Raw genomic sequence first — 19,769 nt, forward strand, 5'->3', positions numbered from 1 at the left:
ACCATTTTCTTCCAGTCACGGGCACCCAGGGTATCATGTGGTATGGTTGATTAAAGCAAGGCTAGGGGGCTGTTCAGGGTCCAGCTACTTACTAGCTGTGTGACCTTAAGCAAGTTACTTAGTCTCTCTGGGCCTTTGTCACTTCAGTTTTTTTTGGTGAGTACAGATGTTAGTCCATAACACTCAAGTACAAAAACTGTCACACTGCTCCCAAGCAGACAACCTGCGTCTGCTTCTAACCACTAAGCCGGGGGATGATGCATTCTGTGCAGTTGGAAGACCTCATTGTCCATAGGACTGAGCACGAGCGTCAGGGGTTTAAATGGCCCAAACCCTCAGAAGAGGCCCTCTGGTATTCGTTCTATACTAATCCCCCCTGAAGTTCTCTCTGTTCAAACCCGCAGGTTTCTCCAAGGCAAGTGGTTCTGAATCACCCGTATCACATCACGGGGGTGGTGGCGGAATCCTGCTCCCCGTGCTCTTTGCAATGTGCCTTTGCAGCTCCTTCTGGTCCCCCCAAATCGGGGCTGGCCTGGGTCTCGCTTTGGCCAACGGAATGCAGTGGGAAAGAAGGTGGGCCAGCTCTGGGCCTCAGCGTCTCGCATGCTTCCACGTCCCCTCTTTCCTAACTCACCCAGTTGCTGTTGGAACACGCCCAGGCCAGTCTGCTGGAGGACAGGGGCTGAGATGAGCTGTCCCAGCCGAGGCCATCCCAGACCAGCCAGCCCCCGAGCTGACCCAGCAACAGAAGAGAAAACCGTGTAGCTGAGCCCAGCTCAACCAGCAACACGCAGAATTGTAAGATAGGAAGTGGTTGTGTTTTAAGTGACTTAGTTGTAGGGTGTTTATTAGCCAGACCTGGTGGAGTGGCCTACCCCACTCGGGGACTGCACAGAGCAAGACATAGCTGCTGTTATTTGATGAAAAGTCCAACTCATGCCCAGACTCAAGAGATATTTGCTATGTCCCTCCCTATGTTCTCTCCACAGGGTCGCCAATTCCTTCTCAGCCTAGGCCAGAATGGCAGTAAAGTTCTTAATAGACCTTGGAGGGCAAGTCAGGCCCAAGAACTGGCTGGGAGGACAGGCTTGGGGCCTGCTTATCTCGCATAAATCCTGGCCGTGATGATCTCATCTGTATGATAATGTGACGAGGTCTGAGGGTCACAAACATCCTCCCAGCTCTGATTGTAAAACAAGGTAAAAACTTGCTGAGCAGGGAAGGATGATCTCCAGCCAAGGACACAGACCTCTTTCCTCCAATCTCTGCCTAGCCCTTGCTGAAGTCCCTAAAAGTGCTCAAGTTCAGGACCTGACCGTGTGGAACTCTTAGTCAGGAAGGCATCTTCTTGGTCGTTGTTCTTTTTCAGACCACGGAGAGTCAGCATATGAACGAGGTGGGATTTATATTCGTAGAACTGGCTGCAGTTTGGCGCTTGTTTGGATTTTGAGATAAAAACTACTGGGGCGCCTGGATGGACTTCTGCTCAGGCCAGGATCTCATAGTTTGTGGGTTCAAGCCCCGCATCGGGCTCTCTGCTGTCAGCACAGAGCCCGCTTTGGATCCTCTGTCCCACCTCTGTCTCTGCCCTTCCCCTGCTTATTCTGTCTCTCTCTCTCATAAATAATAAAATAAAATAAAATAAAATAAAATAAAAACCCACAAAACCTTAAACTACTGCTGTATCTTCTGCTCCAGGCACGTGTTATTTATTGTTGGAGGTTAAGGTATGTGGCAGATCAGATGTGGGCAGCAAGGTCAGTCTGGCTAGGGGCAGTTTATAGAGCTTGTATTATTTACCCCTGTTTACTCATTCACATTGGTTCCGGTCATTTTGAAACTGAGCAGTGGCCCATACACATGAATGTGAAGCCTGCATGAGTTGCCCTTGGACTTGCCATCCTCCCTGGCACGAGTCTGCGGCGTGCACAACGGTGGCGGAGTGGAAGGGGAGAGGACAGTACTGGAACTGACTTTTAGACTCCCTAGGTCTGACAGGGACACATCACCAAGCTTTCTAGACAGGGTGCCAGTCCCCGTAACCACTCGTGCTATGGAAAGAAACAGAGACACTTAATAAATTTGTTGAGATTACCTTTGACAATGCCTTAAATTGTCCATAGGGCACAGAAGACATAGGCTGGTATATCCAACCCTATATAAAAACATGTACTGTAAATAAATAGCGTAGATAGCAATGTAGGCGTGTAATGGGCATACCGGCAGGATGCAATCTAACACTATCTGTTCGTACATAAAAGAGAGCCAAAGATCACATCCGTTAGGCTGGCTATTACTCAAAAAGTGGAAAATAATGGGTGTCGGTGAGGATGTGCAGAAATGAGAACCCTTGCGCATTGCCGGTAGGAATGATAAAATGGTGCACTTTGGAGAACAGTCTGGCAGCCACTCAAAAAGCTAACCATCGAATTATCATGTGATGATTCGGCAATTCCACCTCTGGGTGAAGCTAAGTGAAATAAGTGTGACGCAAGACAAACAGTGTGTGATTCCATTTATGTGAGGTACCTAGAAGAGGCAAATTCATAGACAGAAAGTGAAAACAGGGGTTAGCAGAATCTGGGGGCGGGAGAATAGGGAGCTGAGGTTTAATGCGCGCAGGGTTTCTGTTTGGGATGACGAAAAAGTCCTAGAGGTGGATGGTGGTTAGGGTTGCGTGACATTTAGCCCCTTAAAAATGGCTAAAATGGTGAATTCGTGCATAATTTCCCAGAGTAAAAAAAAAAAAAAAAAAAAAGTTAAGGGTGCCTGGGTGGCTTAGTCAGTTAAGTGTCTGACTTGATTTTGGCTCAGCTCATGATCTCAGGGTTCATGGGATCGAGCCCCAGGGACCGAGCCCCGTGCCAGGCTCTGCGCTGAGAGCTTAGAGCCTGCTTGGGATTCTCTCTCTCTCTCCCTCTCTCTCTGCCCTTTCCCCACTCATGCTCGCATGTGTTCTCTCTCTCTTAAATAAATAAATAAATAAAAACTCAAAAAAGAGGGCGAAAGCCCCCTGTGGTTGCATTCAACTCATTCGCCCAGCCCTCTGGGGCACGTCCGCAGGTCCCATTTGCACTTCACCTGATGGGGGAGGTCAGTGGCCACATCAGTCCCATTTTGTAGATGGGTAAACAGAGGCACAGGGCACAGGGAATTTGCTCAGGGTCTCTTATTCTCCTTTCGTTTCTGCGTGACATGTGCACACGTGTTCTCATTGGCGTGCCCGCTTACTGTCTGTCTCCCCTCCACGGGGATATGCATTTCTCAGGGCGGGGACTACGTGGGGCCGCTCACCCCAGTATGGGGCAGTGCTTGGCACATGACAGACATTGACAGTGAATGGAGAAGCAGATGATACTAGTTGCCTGAGGCTGGTTCCCGGGCTGGCAGGGAGCATGCGCCTCACCCTGTCACTCTGGCTCCCTGTTCTTCGCATCATCTCAGCTCGCCTGGATGGGCGACTGGGGACCCCATAAACATGAAGCCTCTCCTGCGTAAATGGCCTCCACAGAGCTGTACTCTGAACACCAGCACTCTCTTGATGGCTGCGGGGCTTCCCCCCTTGGGGACATTTTCTTGGCTGGAATTCTTGCTAGTCTCCTGGCCTGCCCTACCTGATCCACCCCGGGGAACACTCACAGCTGGGGCGGCCTTCACCTCCCTCTGTGGGGTGCCCTCAGCCCCCCTGCAGGAGCCCTCTTTCCTCCCCAGCAGCTCTGGGGCGGCCATCCGGAGAGACTTGACTTCCCACCCCGTCTTGAGCACAGCATGCCTGTACCGTCAAGGTTGATTGCAAATCAGGTACCCCCCTCCCCCCGCTGAATGGCAAGTGAGCCCCTCACAGACCCTGGTCCCACCCCTGGTGGGGGGGCATGTCACGGTTCTGGGGAAACCTGAGGGTGATGGGCTCGGGGCCCGTGTACCTCCCCTAAGCCCCTGGCTGTGATGATCTCATCCGTATGATGAGGTGACAGGGTCTGAGGGTCACAAATATCCTTCCAGCTCTGACACCCCGAGATTATAAAATGAGGTGAAAACTTGCTGAGCAGGGTGGGGATAATCTTTAGCCAAGGACACGGACATCTTTCCTCCAATCTCTGCTTAGGCAACACCTGAGCTCAGGGTCATAGGGCGACACCCATTACTTCTGCTTTCAAACGGCTCAAAGGGACTCATTTTTTTTCTCAATTCTGGTCCTCAGTCGAAACCTCATTCTGAGACTTCTAACTTGGCTGAGGGTATCAGCACCTATCGAGCACTCAGGCTTAACACCCCAGAGCCAAGTTTTGCTTTTAGCCCTCCTTCAGCCCTGTGGTTCCCATTTCCCAGGGATCCTTTCACGTGCCTCCTTCTTATCTCGCTGGGGCTGTGCCAACCCCGGGGGCCTGCCTGTTTATCCTCTGCTGCGGGCCATCAGCTGCTAGCTGATCTGGCCCCTCTGACACCTCCTCTTGCCATTCCAGATGCCACCCCACAGCCAGGGGGGTCGTTCGGAGACACAGAAGGAACTGTGTCAGTCCCCAGTGTAAAATCTCAACAGTTTCCGCAGGGCAAGTATGTGGTCCTTCACCAGGCTGGGGGGCAATAATGTGCCGGCAACAACAGTCATCTGGGGGGGGAGGACCCTTATTTGTAGCAGTTGCCCATTTCTGTGGTGCAAATACTCCCACCATGGTGGTTTCAAGCTGCCAACATGATGCTAGAGCTGGGAAGGGGCACCGTAGGACACTGTTATACAGTATTTTGTCTGTGCAGCTCCAGGGGGTGCTAATATTCAGTTTTGAATATTTGTTGCATTTCATTATATATTTACTTGAATGTAATTTTATTTTAAATGGTGGCTTTGACAACTAGCCCTTTAAATACCTGGAGATTTAACCATTAGCTCTCACTACACAACATAAGTCAACTTTAGCACACACCTGCCTGTGACCCGGCCGGTCTGTCTTGACTGGGGCTGTACCAAGGGCCATTGGCTTGGGGGTTGAACCTCATCAGCTTGCACTTGGATTTTTCCTGGTTTCTGCTGAGTGAGTTCTCCCTGGTTGGTCTTGTCCTCCTCTGGGCTTGTGCACAGTTGGGAAAGCTGTACTGTAACTTGGATCCAGACAGAAGTAAGTGCTAGAGGCATACTTCAGAGTCTGAAACCCTGAAGGACAGATCATCCTGAAATGTCAGGATGGAGAAAGCTATCTGTGGAATTGAGATACAAAGCATGACATACTCAATATTCAGTCTGTAATCCATGCATCCTTTTCATTTATGGAAAACAAAGTGCAGATGGTGTTGGAAAGCCCCTGGAATCTGATCAAATGCCATTTGAAATCCTTCTGTGGCTTTTCACTACGCGAAGTCCCAGGCATTGGTGAGATTTATGATTGGCATTGCACGGATCGCTGTAGAAGAATTTTTCCTCGTTGTCGGCCACTCTTCGTCTCTGATATTCATCTCAAAGATGTGGATTTGAAATGGGAAGGAGCCCCTTTCAAGGAAGGGCAAAAAACCCCTAATGTAGTTTTCCCTGAGGCCTGCTCATAGCAATGGTGCTAGTGCAAAGCTCTAATGTGAACTGGCTTGATTCTTGGGCCAGGATTCTGGGTTCTTGGGTCATCCCTTCAGTTCTCTATAAGGGACTCTGGGCTCCCAGGAGTCGTCATAGGCCCTTTGCAGTTGGCTCAGACATTCTTCTGGTCCCCTGCCTCTAGTCTCTTCCTCTGCTCACCAGCTTGAGCACCCATTCCCTGACCATCCTGGAAGACTTGGCCATTCCTTTTCTGTGTGGCCAGAAAACCTCTTCTGTACCTCAATGGCTGCCTTCATCACACTGTAATGTCATTGTCGTCATCATCACCATGGCCACTAGGAGTTGTGAGTACTTGCAAGGTACCAAGCACAGAGCTGGGCAGGCTGAGTTGTTTCTGTGTCTGTGCCCCGCCCCCGCCCCCCCCAACTGCTTGTTCTCTGAGCTCCTGGGAGGCAGGAATCGTGTTGAATACACCTTAGTCCCCTTGGTCTGGTGGCTAACACAATGCTGGATTTATAGTAGGTACTCTATGAACATTTGTTAAAGGACCTTACATGAATTGATTTGTAGCCTTGGCCTTTACAAAATCAACCTCATTTCTATTTAATATGCTAATAAAATGGCTTTAGTCATTTGTCTTTTGCAAGAAGGTCTTTCTCTCGAGGTCTGTTCTCTTGTAATAAATGTAATACATCCACAAGATACTTCCTCAGGCCCACAAGCTCAGCCCCGCTTCCCCTTCCTTCCCTCTGGGGCTGAGATTGGAGGAGTCCTTTGCTAGGATCAGAAGCTATTTCTTGCAAATGACCTGCAGTCACACTGATCTTGTTCCCACTGCTGTGAAACATGCCCCATCATTGGCTGTTCCTGTGTCCCTCTTAGGGTCTCTCTCATGTAGTTGAGGGATTAAACTTGGATAATCCAAATACGGTGTATGTATACCCTGTAGAAAGATGTCATGTGAGTGTCATTACTAGGTAATCCCAACTGCTGAGGTCAAACTTCAATATTAGATTTGTAAGTGGTTGCTTCTGTACATCCCCATAACCCAAGTGGATGTATGACCACTTTTTAACCCAAATCATCTCTTTATCCCTCCTCTTAGGGCTCTATGTAATTCTGCCTTGTTTTTCAAATTCTGTTCACTCTATACGGGCAATTATCGTTATTTCCCAGCAGTGGAGACGTTTCCACAGTGATGCTGGTAACTTCAAACTGACCCACCTAAGGGACTTATCTGGGGGGGGGTCTATCTTGGGGTGAAGGGGTTTAAAGGGGAGTTATAAATCCCCCTTCTGTCTCCTCCTTGCACTTCAGTGCAAAAGAAAGTGAGATGGATGAAAGAGAAGGACCTCGTTTTTGCCTTAATAAATCACTTCATGAAATACACATGTACTTGTTCTCATCAGCATGGCAACATTACGGAATTTCCGGCAAAGAGAGAGACACGGAGAGAGAGAGAGAGAGAGAGAGAGAGAGAGAGAGAGACTTCCCCATTTGTCTGCTCCCCTTAGAACACAACTTCTGAGTGAGTGGTTTGTATTTGCTGTCTCTTTGGTGTGTGGCATGAGGAGAAAGCTATCTGGCTCCCACCAAGAACTTGTATACTTACATGGTTACTATAGTCAATGCATGTTGGCAAACTAGGTATATTGGCATCTAAGATTGAGTTTTCGGAGTCGTCCATAGCCAACCGTGATATTTAGCGACTTAGTGCAATTCAATATTTATAGAGCACCTATGGTCTGCTATCTGCCACCAGGCGTGAGGGACACAGAGGTGGGTGACACACCCCGTTGTGTCCCAGGAGTTTCTGGTTTGGGGGCTCAGGCTGGGGGAAGCAGGCAAGGATTATGACTCGGAGAACACATTTCATAGACAGTGCCTCCGGAGGATTCAGGGAAAGGCAAGGTCCACGTAGACATTGGAACTTTTCCTTAGCAAGTCTCCAGCAACTGATGCAATTCTGGAATTCAGGGTTGGGATTGTAGGGTTAGACAGGAGTTTTCCTGTATGGCCCAGGGTCGTTTCTTCCCATGTAGAGACAGACCTCCATACAGTTCTTCGGACCATGATCTTCACTGAGAGGCCTTTAAACTTTTTTATTTTTTTAACTGAGGTACAAACTAATAGTAAATGGAACAATTTAAGCTTTCAGTATAGAGGATTTTGATAATCATATATACCTGTGTAACTACCACTCAAAACAAAATATAGAACGCTTTCAATCTCCATTGAGGGAGAGCTCATACCCCTTTCCAATCAACTGCCAATGGCTATGTCCTTACCTTGGTTTCTCTAGATTAGTTTTCAGTATTCTAGATTTAATATAAATCAGATCATGAAGTACGTACCCTTTTATGTCTAGATTCTTAATTTTAAAAAAAATGTTTACTTTGAAAGAGAGAGAGAGAGAGAATGAGCGGGGAAGGGGGAGAGGAGAGAGCGAGAATTCCAAGCAGGGTCCACGCTGTCCGCGCAGAGCCTCACGCAGGGCTTGATCTCACAAATGTGAGATCGTGACCTGAACTGAAATCAAGAGTTGGATGCTTAACCGACTGAGCCACCCAGACACGCTTAGCTTCTTAACAATTTAAGATTCATCCATTTGGGCTTTTCTATCAGTAGTTCATTCCTTTCTGTTATCCATTCATCTGCTGTTTCTAGGTTTTTTCCAACTATTATGAAAAAAGCTATAATGACCATTCAAGTTCAATTCTCTTTGTAGACACAGGTTTTTATTCCTTGTGGTAAATGCCAACGAGTGGAATTGCTGAATCATAGCATAGATGTGTGTTAACTTTATAGAAACTAACAAACGCGTCTCTTTAGTGGGTGTGTCAATCCATGTGCAGGCAAGCTCCGGATGGTTCTGATTCTAGCAACACTTGTCGTTGTGAGATAGCATCTCATTGTGGAGAGCTTCAACTTGTTTGTTGCGCTGGTTCGGCTCCTTTCACACAGTCCTTCTGGATGCACATGGCCTACTTGTTAGAAAGGTTTGAGGTTGTCTTGGGATATTTACCACTCAGGAACCTGATGCTTTGCCCTGTCAGCCAGGTGACATTCCAGCCCAGCCACAGCTGTGTGGTACCATAAAAATGAGATTCTTGATCTTTGTCCCTGGTTCCTGGCAAGGAACTCCTAAAATCCTTGGAGTTGTTTCCTGAGTGGTAGGAGTGTCTTTTATTATTCATAATGAGTCCCTGCTTTTGAACTTACCTGAGTTTAGCTAAATGAGATGAATCTTGGCAGGTCTCTAGAAAGCCTCAGGAGGGGGGCTGGTTGCCAGAGGAACCAACCAGGCGAATTGGAGGATTAGAATTTTCAGCCCCACCCCGCTGACCTCCAGAGAGAAGAGAGGAGATGCAGACTGATTTTAATCACCAATGGCCACGATGTAATCAAATCATGCCTACATGAAAAAAAAAAAAAACCAACTTGGATTAAAAACTCTGGAACAATGAGGCCAACAGAGCTTCTGTGTCTGTGAACACATCAAATGCAGGGAAGTTGGTACATCTGAAGAAGGCAGGCGAGCTCCGTGCACCTCATCTACATATCTTGCCCTGTGCGTCTCTTTCCTTTGCTGTTGCTTTGTATCCTTTATAATAAAACCGTAACTCTAAGCAGAGTCTTCCTGAGTTTTGTGAATCATTCTAGCAAATTACCAAGGCTGAAGAGGCGTTGTGGAAACCCTGAATTTATAGATGGCAGGGCAGAAGTGCAGGTGGCCTGGGGACTCCGTTTGCCACTGGCATCTGAGGCAAGGACAATGTTGTGGGACCGATCTCTTAACTTGTGGGGTCTGCCCTAGCTCTGGGTAGTTCGTGTCAGAACTCAATTAACTTGTTGGATCCCCAGCTAAGGGTGGAGGATCTGAGACGTGGTGTTGAAACGTACGTTGCGTGAGTGAGGACCCCACAGGCTGACCCTTAGCTACTCCTCTGACTGTTCCTCTGTTTTCTGTGGGCACGTAATGCTAAGATGCCCTTTAAAGCGTGGGACCTGCCAATGTTAGGACTGAAGAGTGATGAGAGAGCCCTCCTTGAGCCGTGTGAAAGGCACTCATGCTTGTTTTAAAACCATTCTCGCGATGAAAGCGGACATCTCCATGGATTTGCCAGATACTATTTATCAGGCTTCTCAGGGCTGATTCTTAGAAGGGCCGAATTCCAGAATGTGTCACAGAGCCAAGGAGGAGAAGCAGGCAGGAGGAGTTGAGGAAGATGATGTGAAGAAGTCTTGTAAGAATATTCTAATGGAAATGGAAATGTCATCAATGAGCAAGACGAAGTAGCAATGGGGTGGTACTTAGGGATGTTTTTGCAAGCTTTTTTTTTTATATTTTGCATATTTAAAGTACTAATAACAGGAAAGGAGAGACGCTCGTAACTTTGTCTCATTAAAAATATCCATTAATGTTATTTGGACTATTTGCTAGTTTTTTTTGTTTTTTTTTTCACAAATGATGTTTTCCCAGAGTGTCTAGAACTTTGTCTCTCAGACTGAGTTGTGGAGCCTGGAGTCTGTTGCAGTTTAGACTCCGAAGCCGACTTTATCACCAGGATATGTAGGTAATGAGCCCGAGCTGCTAATGCAACCCTTCCTGGTTCCTGCCCACGGAAGTACAAGGGGAACTCTTGGCAGGTGGAGACTCCCCAAGTACATGAGCATGTAGTCCAGAGAACCACACAATGTTGGACTCACAGTTCTGTACATTTTTTTTGCAGCAAGTGGCCCTATCCATCATCTGTTTTCACCACTCATTGGCAGACAAGAAGCTAGACCTGGAGAGGTAAAGTACTAACGAAAGTCTAGCTTGTCACCGGTGGGGAAAGAGCCTGCTCTCCCTGGGCTTTTGCTGCCAGAGAGAAAGACAAAGGAGAGAAGAGTAACGTCTTAAGGAAATGAAAGCCATTGGGGCACCCGGGTGGCTCAGTCAGTTGGGCGTCTGACTTGAGCTCGGGTCATGATCTCATGGTACGTGGGTTCGAGCCCCGTGTCAGGCTCTGTGCTGACAACTCAGTGCCTGGAGCCTGCTTCAGATTCGGTGTCTCCCTCTCTCTCTGCTCCTCCCCCACTGGTGCTCTGTCTGTCTGTCTCTCTCAAAAATAAATAAACGTTAGAAAACAAAGAAAATGAAAGCTGCAGTCTTTTGAGCACTTATCATGTGTCAGCGCTCTGTTAATGCTTTATGGATACCAAGGCTTAAGGAGAGGACACTGAGCCTGGGAAAGGTGAAGTGAGTTCTCTAAGGTCAACGGTCAAGTGAGTGGCCCTCTGCCATGTGAACAGGCTCCAACTATGCAGCAGCCCAGGGTAGTAAATGCTGCCCTCCCCCTGGTTTGGGCTCTCTCACTAATCATTGTCCAAGCGATGACACGATTTGGGGCCTTTCCAGACTCAGTATTCTAGAACACATCAGCTGCTCTTTCTAAGGCTGGTCCCCAATCACCCAAGGACTGCTCCCCCTCGTCCCTGTGGGGGATACTCAGGCTGGTCCTCAATTATGTGCCTCCATTTCCTTCGGTCTTTACTGTAGCTCTGAAAAGCAGAGGCCATACGTGGAACACTACTGTTTCAGGGTGACAGCATTCAGTTATGCCTTTCATTCACCTGCAGTGTCCAAGGCTTCCAGTGGCTGAAGAACGGGTGTTGTTCTGTGTCTTCCACAGAGTGTCTTGTGCCACACGTGGGCCCGGGGACTGCGCGGTCCCCCAGCACAGAGAAGTCTTTCAGCCCCAGGCAGCCAGTCTCAGAAGGGAACATCCCCGGCTGTCAGTGAAACTTTGCTACTGTCTGGAGCCCTTCTGGTCCCCAGTCTCAGGAATCAGAGAAAACCTGTCTTTAACCAGACTTTCCTCAGGTTGGATTCAAGTCTAAAAATCTAGAGAGAAAAACAGTGTATCCACCAGGACTTGGAGGCCAGGGCAAGAATTTGATGAGCTTTCACATTTGGTTGAGAAGAGGAAGAAGTGGTCTGTGCTGGGTTGCTCAAGGTAGGCCACACTCAATAAATTGGTGTGATGGCACTCTGCGTTTAAGGGCCCTCAGCTTCCTCCTCTTCCTCCCTGCAGCCCCAGCCCTGATCTAAAGTTGTTGGTCCTTGTCCATGACCTGACTTGCCTACAGGACCATTTCTATTCCTGTAGCCCAGAGGCCCTCCCACACTCATCAATCCCCTTGCTGGGAGGGCAAGGGGGTTGTTTTCTCCCTACTCTACAGATGGGCAGACTGATGCTCAGAAGCAGTAAGTGGCTTGCCTTTGAGGCCACAGAGCGGTGGAGAGCCTGACTTGGGGCTGGGCCCTCACCCTTCTCCTCCAGGATTTCTGCCATCTCACTTTGGCTCCTTGTCCAACCTTAGCACCAAAGTTCCCCACTGGGTACCTGCTTGGCACTGGGACCCCAGGCAGGAACATCTCCTAAACATCCTTGGCAAATAATCTGTTCTTGGGATGATTTTCAGAACCATACAACCCATTGCCTCTTGGGGTCTCTTGCTTGGGTCCTCTATAGATAGATCAGTCCTTCTGTGTCTGAAGCAGGTCATGTCACCCCCCGCCCCACCCCTTACCTTCTCCCTTTGCAAGGGCACTACCTTCTATCCAAAACACTGATCAGGAGCCTGGAGGTGAGCTCATCTTCCACATCTGATTCCAGTGTCTTCGTCTTCTTAATAGCTCTTTAATCCACCCCTTTCTCTGCACACACACTGCTCCTGCCTCAGCTTGGGTGCTAATCATTCTCACTGCTACAATTGGAATAGACTCAGACAAGGTTCCCCTGCAGCTGGTGTCCTGGGCACCTCATCCTCTCTCGCTCACACAGTGAGAGTTCTTTGGTTGGAAGCAACAGGGACCCGTGCTAGTAACTTAGAAGAAAATGCATTGGAGGGATGCGAGTTTGCCCACAGGATTGAGGAGAGGGCTGGCAAGCCAGGCCTGGAACAGACAGGTGTTGAGAGTCTCATTGGAGAGAATAAACCCACCTCCCCGCACTTTACTTTTGTAAACTGAATGTTCACTACAGTTGTCAACTGTGTGATAGGGTTTGGGAGGTAAGGGAGCAGAGCCTAGCTGAGGGCATGACTTCCCAGGGCCCTGAGTGAAGGATTTGGGAGAAACGGAGTGAGACAAGAGGCCGTGTCTTTGGGAGTGAAATGAAATCAAAGCTTGGAAGGCCAGGAAGGCAGTCATCAATGGAGAAGCAAGGCAAGGGGAGATAGGGAAGCAGGAAGGAAGAGGGAGAAAGAGAAGGGGGTGGAGACTGGGAAAGGAGAAAAGAAGGAAGGAAAGAAGATAAATGCACGAGGAGGAAAGAAGGATCCACATACCCCAGAAGACCCCCAGAAGGGGGAAGGGAAGGGGAAAAAATAGTTACAGAGAAGGAGGGAGACAAACCATAAGAGACTCTTCAATGAACAAACTGAGGGTGGGTAGGGGGATGGGGGAGAGAGGAAAATGGGTGATGGGCATTGAGGAGGGCACTTGTTGGGATGATCGCTGGGTGTCGTATGGAAGCGATGAACCATGGGAATCTACTCCGGAAACCAAGAGCACACTTTACACACTGTGTATTAGCCAATTTGACAATAGATTATATTTTAAAAAGAAAGAAAGAAAGAAAGATGGGTCGGGGGGAGGAAGGAGGCCACATGAGATTTGACATGGGTCTAGAATGTAGGAAACCCAGACTGACGTCAGGGGTTTGAAACAGAGAGTAGGAGGTGGCTCCGGAGGAACATTCTTGAGCTGCAGGGAATGGCCTCTGGAGCTTTGTGTGGGGGATTTGAGGCCTCGGTGTGGGCAGGAAGAAATTCTCTCAGGACACTCATCTCAGCCATGCTGGGCACAAGGGAAGCCAGAGGGAATGAGCCCCAGACCTGTCCTCAGTGCCCCTGGGGAGCAGGGGCCCTGAGACAGGAGAGGAGATTTGAAGGCAACCAGACAGGAGAGGAGACAAAGTAGGCCAGCCTATTGAGCACTAGGTTGTTCCGGGTCCTCTGTAAGGCGGATGTCACTGTCTCCCCCCACAGATGAGGACGTCAGACTCGGAGGAATTGGGAGCCTTCATCGATGTCACAGCTGGAAAGTGGGGCCCTTGGATCTGAGCACAGAGCTCTCTGCCCTCCTCCACACTGCCTGTGGCCTCTCTGCTTACGGATCCAGGATCTCAGGCTCAGGGAGCCTCTGGGAAAGGCTGAGGGCTTGGGTTTCTGGGGCAAGGGGACATTTGCAGCGGACAGTGGTGCTGCTGCGTCCAGGCGACCTTTCCGCCAGGCCCAGGGGTGCTCCGCTTCGGACATCCCATCTCTGCCGCTGGCTGGGCAGCACGGGGCACCGAGGGGACTGGGGCATGGGGAGGGGGGGCATGGGGAGGGGGGGCCTCCCCGCCTCCTCCCAGCTGGCCTTTCAATGTCACCGGGCTGCTCCCTCCCAGGTTTCTAGTACATTCCCAGCTGTGCATTGCTCCAGGGCCTGCAGGAATGGGTCCTGTGACCTGGCTGTTTTCTCAACCCAGCTCGGTCACAAGGGGTTGTTTTGTTTTCGCCACTGCTATTAAGTCAAACCGTGCTGTGCGGCATCTAATTTTGGCCTTCAAGCCCCCTTGTTTTATCTCATTTCCAGGCCTGCTTCCATTTGTCATACCTTCCAATATGCCATCTGGAAATCCTATAACCACGCTGAAGGACAAGAGACCTTGTTACTTGGAATTCTCTGTTCATCTCCCTGAATAGGAGTCAGTGGATCAAAGGCAAATGAGCCATCAGATCAACGGAAACTGCCAAGTTCACGGGTTTGTTTTCATTTAGATATTTTCTAGATCTTGGCCCAGCCCTGCGCATAAACACTTGAAAATGATGCAGTTGCTTTGCTCTAGTCAGGTAGAACACGGTCTCTCACAAATGATACTTTGTTTCATTGGCCGTTATGGCCAATTCCTCTGATTTGCCTCTTGCCATGGTTAATGAGATGGTTGCTAGCTTTTCCTTCCTTTTGGGGGGATCCTGGGAAGTGCCAACTTTCTATATGCCTGTGACACACGGCACTGTCACTCCCACTGCTGGCCAGAGACCCTTGTCCTGTGGGCCCCTCGGCCATGCAGGGGTACTGCAGCTCTGGGGACGAGAGTGAGGAGCAGTGGACCTCATAGTCATAGGCTCCCTGGGGGTGGCAGTTTGGAGCGGAAGATTTTGCACTTGACAGATGGCTGTGAGCTGCAGTGCAAAGAGCTGGGACTGGGCCCTGGGACACTGTGCCCCAACGTGGGGGTGGTTACAGGACACGGAAGGGAGCAGCAGGAAACAGCACGCTGCCCCCATGGGGAGCTGGGGGTTGCCATGACCTCGCAGTATTGCTTGTTCCAGCGGCCCACGGTGGGGCAGCATCTCCCTAGACACAGCGGGGGTTGTTTGCATTTTATACTCACCCACATTTTGTACGCGGTTCAGCCCAATGTGTGCACGAAGATCTGCCCAATTGATTCTGCTGCTTTGGTTTCACAATCCCCGTACTTTAAGGGAGTGACAAGGACCGGCCACAAACAATGGATGTTTTTCAGGCACCATCCTGGAGGGAAGGCTGGGCCACCTTTCCCACAGGTGCAGTTTTAGGTTCCATTTCCAGGCCAGGGCCCTGGTGGGTCAGCCACTGCTTCTGTCTTCCCCCACCTGGCCCGTCCTCAGGACCGTGAGTTCCTCTGCATTCTAAGCGCTCACATCCCGTAGTGGTGTTGCTGGATTCCAACCCCTCACACCCTAAATCTTTCCCTCCCTCCCCTTACTGTAATGATACACTGTCTTTGTGAACACTGGTTCCTGCTGTTGTGCTTCCTCAAGTCGTACGAAGAAACCAAAGGGCAATTTCTAGACAAATTGGGTTGGCGTGGGGCTGGAATGTGGGAACATCATCAGTACGTGTGTTTGGGGATGGAAAATAGGGCCTTCAAGTAATGAGAGGACCTTCATTCCCTGGGGAGTGGGGAGGCAGGTGTGGCCAGAGTCCAGTCATCGAGGCCCAGACCCGGAGGACCGGGGTGGGATCAGGTCTTGTCTGCAAAGCTGGATAAAAGGTCTGGTTTTCTGCAACACTGGTCCCTGTCCCTCCCTCAACTCATCCACCTCATTGTGAAGGTAACAGCTAATCTGATGATGGCTTTTGGGTTCATCTCACAGTCTAATTTTTTTTTCTTTAATCTTTATTTACTTTTGAGAGAGAGAGAGAGAGAGAGAGCAGGGAAGGGACAGAGAGAGAGGGAGATGCAGAATCTGAAGCAGGCTCCAGGCTCTGAGCTGTCAGCACAGAGCCCGAAGCGGGGTTGGAGCTCACAAAGCGTGAGATCATGACCTGAGCCGAAGTCCGCCGTTTCACCGACTGAGCCATCCAGGAGCCCCTCATCTCACACTCTAGGAACACAGGAGAAGCCCACCATTCTTCTCAGTGCCATTCTAGGCATTGATTGACATTTACCGATTGTTCCTGCATACTGGGAGAGTGGAGCTTATAAGAGACAAAAATCACTCTCTCTAGCAAGATGGGGCTGTATCCACTTAATTGAAATGTATGCGTGTGTATATCTATGTGCAAAGATAAACGTACATCGATGTCCATATGGGACCATGTCGCCATGCAGGCATGACCACAGCACAGGCTCTGATGTCAGACTTTATCGTTTTCTCATGTAGGTGGGAAGATCCAGCATTATGTGTCAACTTTAAGCCATGGTATTGAGTTGATTGGTCAGACATCTTTTTTTATTTTATTTTTTATTTTTTAATGTTTATTTATTTTTGAGAGAGAGAGAGAGAGCACGCGTGCAAGTGGGGGAGGGGCAGACAGAGAGGGAGACACAGAATCTGAAGCAGGCTCCAGGCTCTGAGCTCAGCACAGAGCCTGTCGTGGGGTTCGAAACCTTGAACCATGAGATTATGAGCCAAAGTCACATGCTTAACCGACTGAGCCACCTAGGTGCCCCTGGTCAAACGTCTTAATAACCCCTGGTTACCGACGAGGAAACCAAAGTTCAGAGGGGTGATTTGACTTGTCTAAATCACAGGGTCCTTGAAGGGTGGAGCCTGGTGTTCTGGAGGTCTTCTGGCTCCAAGTTTGAGGCTGTGTCCATTGAGTCTTAGAACGCAGGCGCTGAGTCTCAGCATTGTGTGTGGTTCGGTGGGAATCACAGCTTCCAGCGGGAATAAATGTAGCTTTTTTACTGCACGGTGGTGTTTCCAGCAGTAACACTGGCAGAGGGATGAGCGGGGCCAGGTTGAGAGTGGGGGTGGGGAACTGCCTTCGGGATTCAGACTGGGTGACCCTCAGTTTACTTGTGCTGCATGAGTCCCCCCAGAGAAACACTGTGGTCTGGCCACCCTGACGGGGCCCTGCCCAGACGACTGGTTCCTCAGCACCCAAGCCGCTTTTCCAGATGGAATGCAAACCATTCCCTGCCTGAGGCCCTGCCAAGCCTTGGCAGGATTAAATGTGACATTCAGTTCCAGATTAATACAAGTCGGAACAGTTTTCCTGGAGGTGTAGAGACCCGACACTTATTTATTTACTTATTTATTTTCTGAAAGCCCGAAACCGCTTTAACAACATGATTTTGGATTTCTGCACATAAGATGCATGAGTACCGTGAATATTTTTATAATGGGCATCCGTCATGATTCTAGCAACAATGGCACCTTCCTGTATTTCTTTAAGGTTTGTTTCTTCCTTTTAAGCTCCATCCCAGGAATTTGGGCTGGAATTCAGGGATTCGCAGAACTTTACAGTGTGAGAGGAGACAGACGTGTCCAGTCTGCCCTCTGAATTCTCTCTATGAAGTTCCCACCAAGTGTCCTCCCTCTTGGATTCCTCCACTCACAGGAACCGCCTACCTACCTTACAGAGCAGCCCATCCCCCTTGGCCACCACGAACTCTCTGAGTGTCTGTATTGAACTGAATCAAGATGTGTTAAGACCTGGGTGGAAGACTAATTAGGTCTGGAGAGACCTGAGCCAACCCGCTCATTTCATGGATGTGAAAACCGAGGCCTGAGGGAGGGAAGCACTAGGAACTGGGAGTTCTGGCTTTGAGCAGTGGTACGAACTGTGAGCCTCGTGATCTTGCCCAACCCAGGTGTCCTGACTCATGGTACCCTTCCATCACACTTCAGCCACGTCCAGGCTGACCCGCAGGGTCTTGTCTCTCTAGCTTCGCAATAAATTAAATTTAAGTTAATTAAATTATGAATTAACTGATTACTGGTACATGAGTAGTCACATAACTTTCTTTATATAATCGTATGAGGGGGCCTAGGGCTGGATGGACATTTTTCTGGGGGTTAAGGAAGTCCTTCTTGTTGAAAACTTTCAGTGTTGGAAAAACTCGAAATTGTTGTTATACAATACAGATCAGAAGCATACATTTCTGTGATGATGGTTCATGATGGTTCAATGTCATCACTTAGAGCAAAGTAGCAACTATGCAGCAGGGGTTCTCAGTGTGGTCCCTGGGCCAGCATCATCAGCATCAAGGTACTTATTATAAGACAGCCCCCACTACTGAATCGGAAAGTCAGAGGCTGGGGCTCCACACCTGTGTTTTCGTAAGCCTTCCAGGGGATTCCCATACACGCTAAAATTTGAGATCCATTATTGTCCAGAATATGCTCTTCCTGGTCTGTGACTGTGTGATGGTTAATTTTATGTGTCAACTATCCTAGGCCATGGTACTGAGTTGATTGGTCAAACACGTGTTTAGATGTTGTTGTGAAGGTAGTTTTTAGATTTAAATCAGTAGACTTTGGGTAAAGAGACTACCCTTCATAATATGGGTGGTCCTCATCCAATCAGTTGAAGGGCTTAAGAGAAAAGACTGAGGTCCACTGGGGAGGAAGAAATTCTGCCTTTAAATTGCCTTGTACTCAAGACCCCAACATCAACTCCTGCTAGAATTTCCTGTCTGCCAGCCAGCCACCCCCCGCCTGCCTCTCTCTCTCTCTCTCTTTCTCCTCTTCTCTCTTAATCTATCCATCCCACTGGCTCTATTTCTCTGGACAATCTTGACTAATAGAAACATTAGATTCACTCTTTGCAATCTTCCTCTCTTAGCGCAAACTCAGTCGCACAGTCTTCCTCAGTATAAGACTGCAGACAGTTACTTCCAGTGGGCAGGAGTTAGTACAAGCATGAAACTTAATAGCTATCCAGGAATTAAAATATTAGCCAGGAGCTTAAAATTTTGTAGGTATACCTGATTTGGCAGAAACCATTTGATTTGGGTCATTCCTTGGAAGCTTCTTTATTGAGAAAAATTCCAGCTTTCAGTTAGCAGTTTAAAACCAGATGGATCTCAATTTGAATCCCCATTGTTATTTACTCACTAAATGACTTCAGGCAAGTCACTTAACACAAGTAAGGCATGTTTTCCCAATCAGTGAAAGAAAGTTACTAAGATTTTTTTTTTTCCTTCTGCGGCTTTAATAAAGCTTCTAGCATACCCAAAGTGCTGATTTATGTCAGGTTTATAGTAGGCATTGAATGAATGGTAGTTATTATTTTAGCTGGTTACTTAAAAAGTTTTTAAAAAATATTTATTCAGTTTTTGAGAGAGAGAGCGAGCGTGCAGGGGAGGGGCAGAGAAAGAAGGAGACACAGAATCCAAAGAAGGCTCTAGGCTCTGAGCTGTCAGCACAGAGCCCAATGATGCCGAGCTCGAACTCATGAACGCATGACCCGAGCCAAAGTGAGAGGCTTAGCTGGCTGAGCCACCCAGGCACTCCTTAGCTGGTTACTTCTAAAAGTGAAGGAATACTAGAGAGATATTTCCAACAACTGGAAGTTCTAGGTAACGATTCTCTGGTTAATCCTGGATTTATTGTAGTGCAGCAGAGAGAACACTTCCAACTGTAATCAGTCCATCGACATGGTTATTTGGGCAATGCACTGGGCACTGAATGGGAAGAGATAAATCTTAAGAATGTGGAAGACACAGTAGCAGTCCCTGGTGGCACGAAAATGCAAGGCAAGGAAGAAGAGTGTGAAGGATCCATCTATATTTTATTGTAGAAAGAACCCAGGCAGGACAGAGCTTCTTGAAATGGCTATTAAAACAGCACAGACTCTCCGAGGAGGACATGGGGCGCACAATCTCCTGGAGACATTATCAGTTGTGCACAGTTCTAGAGATACGTATGAACATTATCAAAGAAAATGATCTCTGTTTTTTTTATAATTTTTAAAATGTTTATTTTTGAG

General features: G+C 48.6%; 1 pseudogene; it reads right to left on the minus strand.

Annotated features, from left to right (window-relative positions):
- Positions 1-13,685: 13,685 nt before the first annotated feature.
- LOC122492622 overlaps positions 13,686-19,769 on the minus strand; it is a 57,696-nt pseudogene continuing 51,612 nt past the window's right edge.

The sequence above is a fragment of the Prionailurus bengalensis genome, chromosome D2, assembly GCF_016509475.1.
Source record: "Prionailurus bengalensis isolate Pbe53 chromosome D2, Fcat_Pben_1.1_paternal_pri, whole genome shotgun sequence".
NCBI lineage: Eukaryota > Metazoa > Chordata > Mammalia > Carnivora > Felidae > Prionailurus > Prionailurus bengalensis.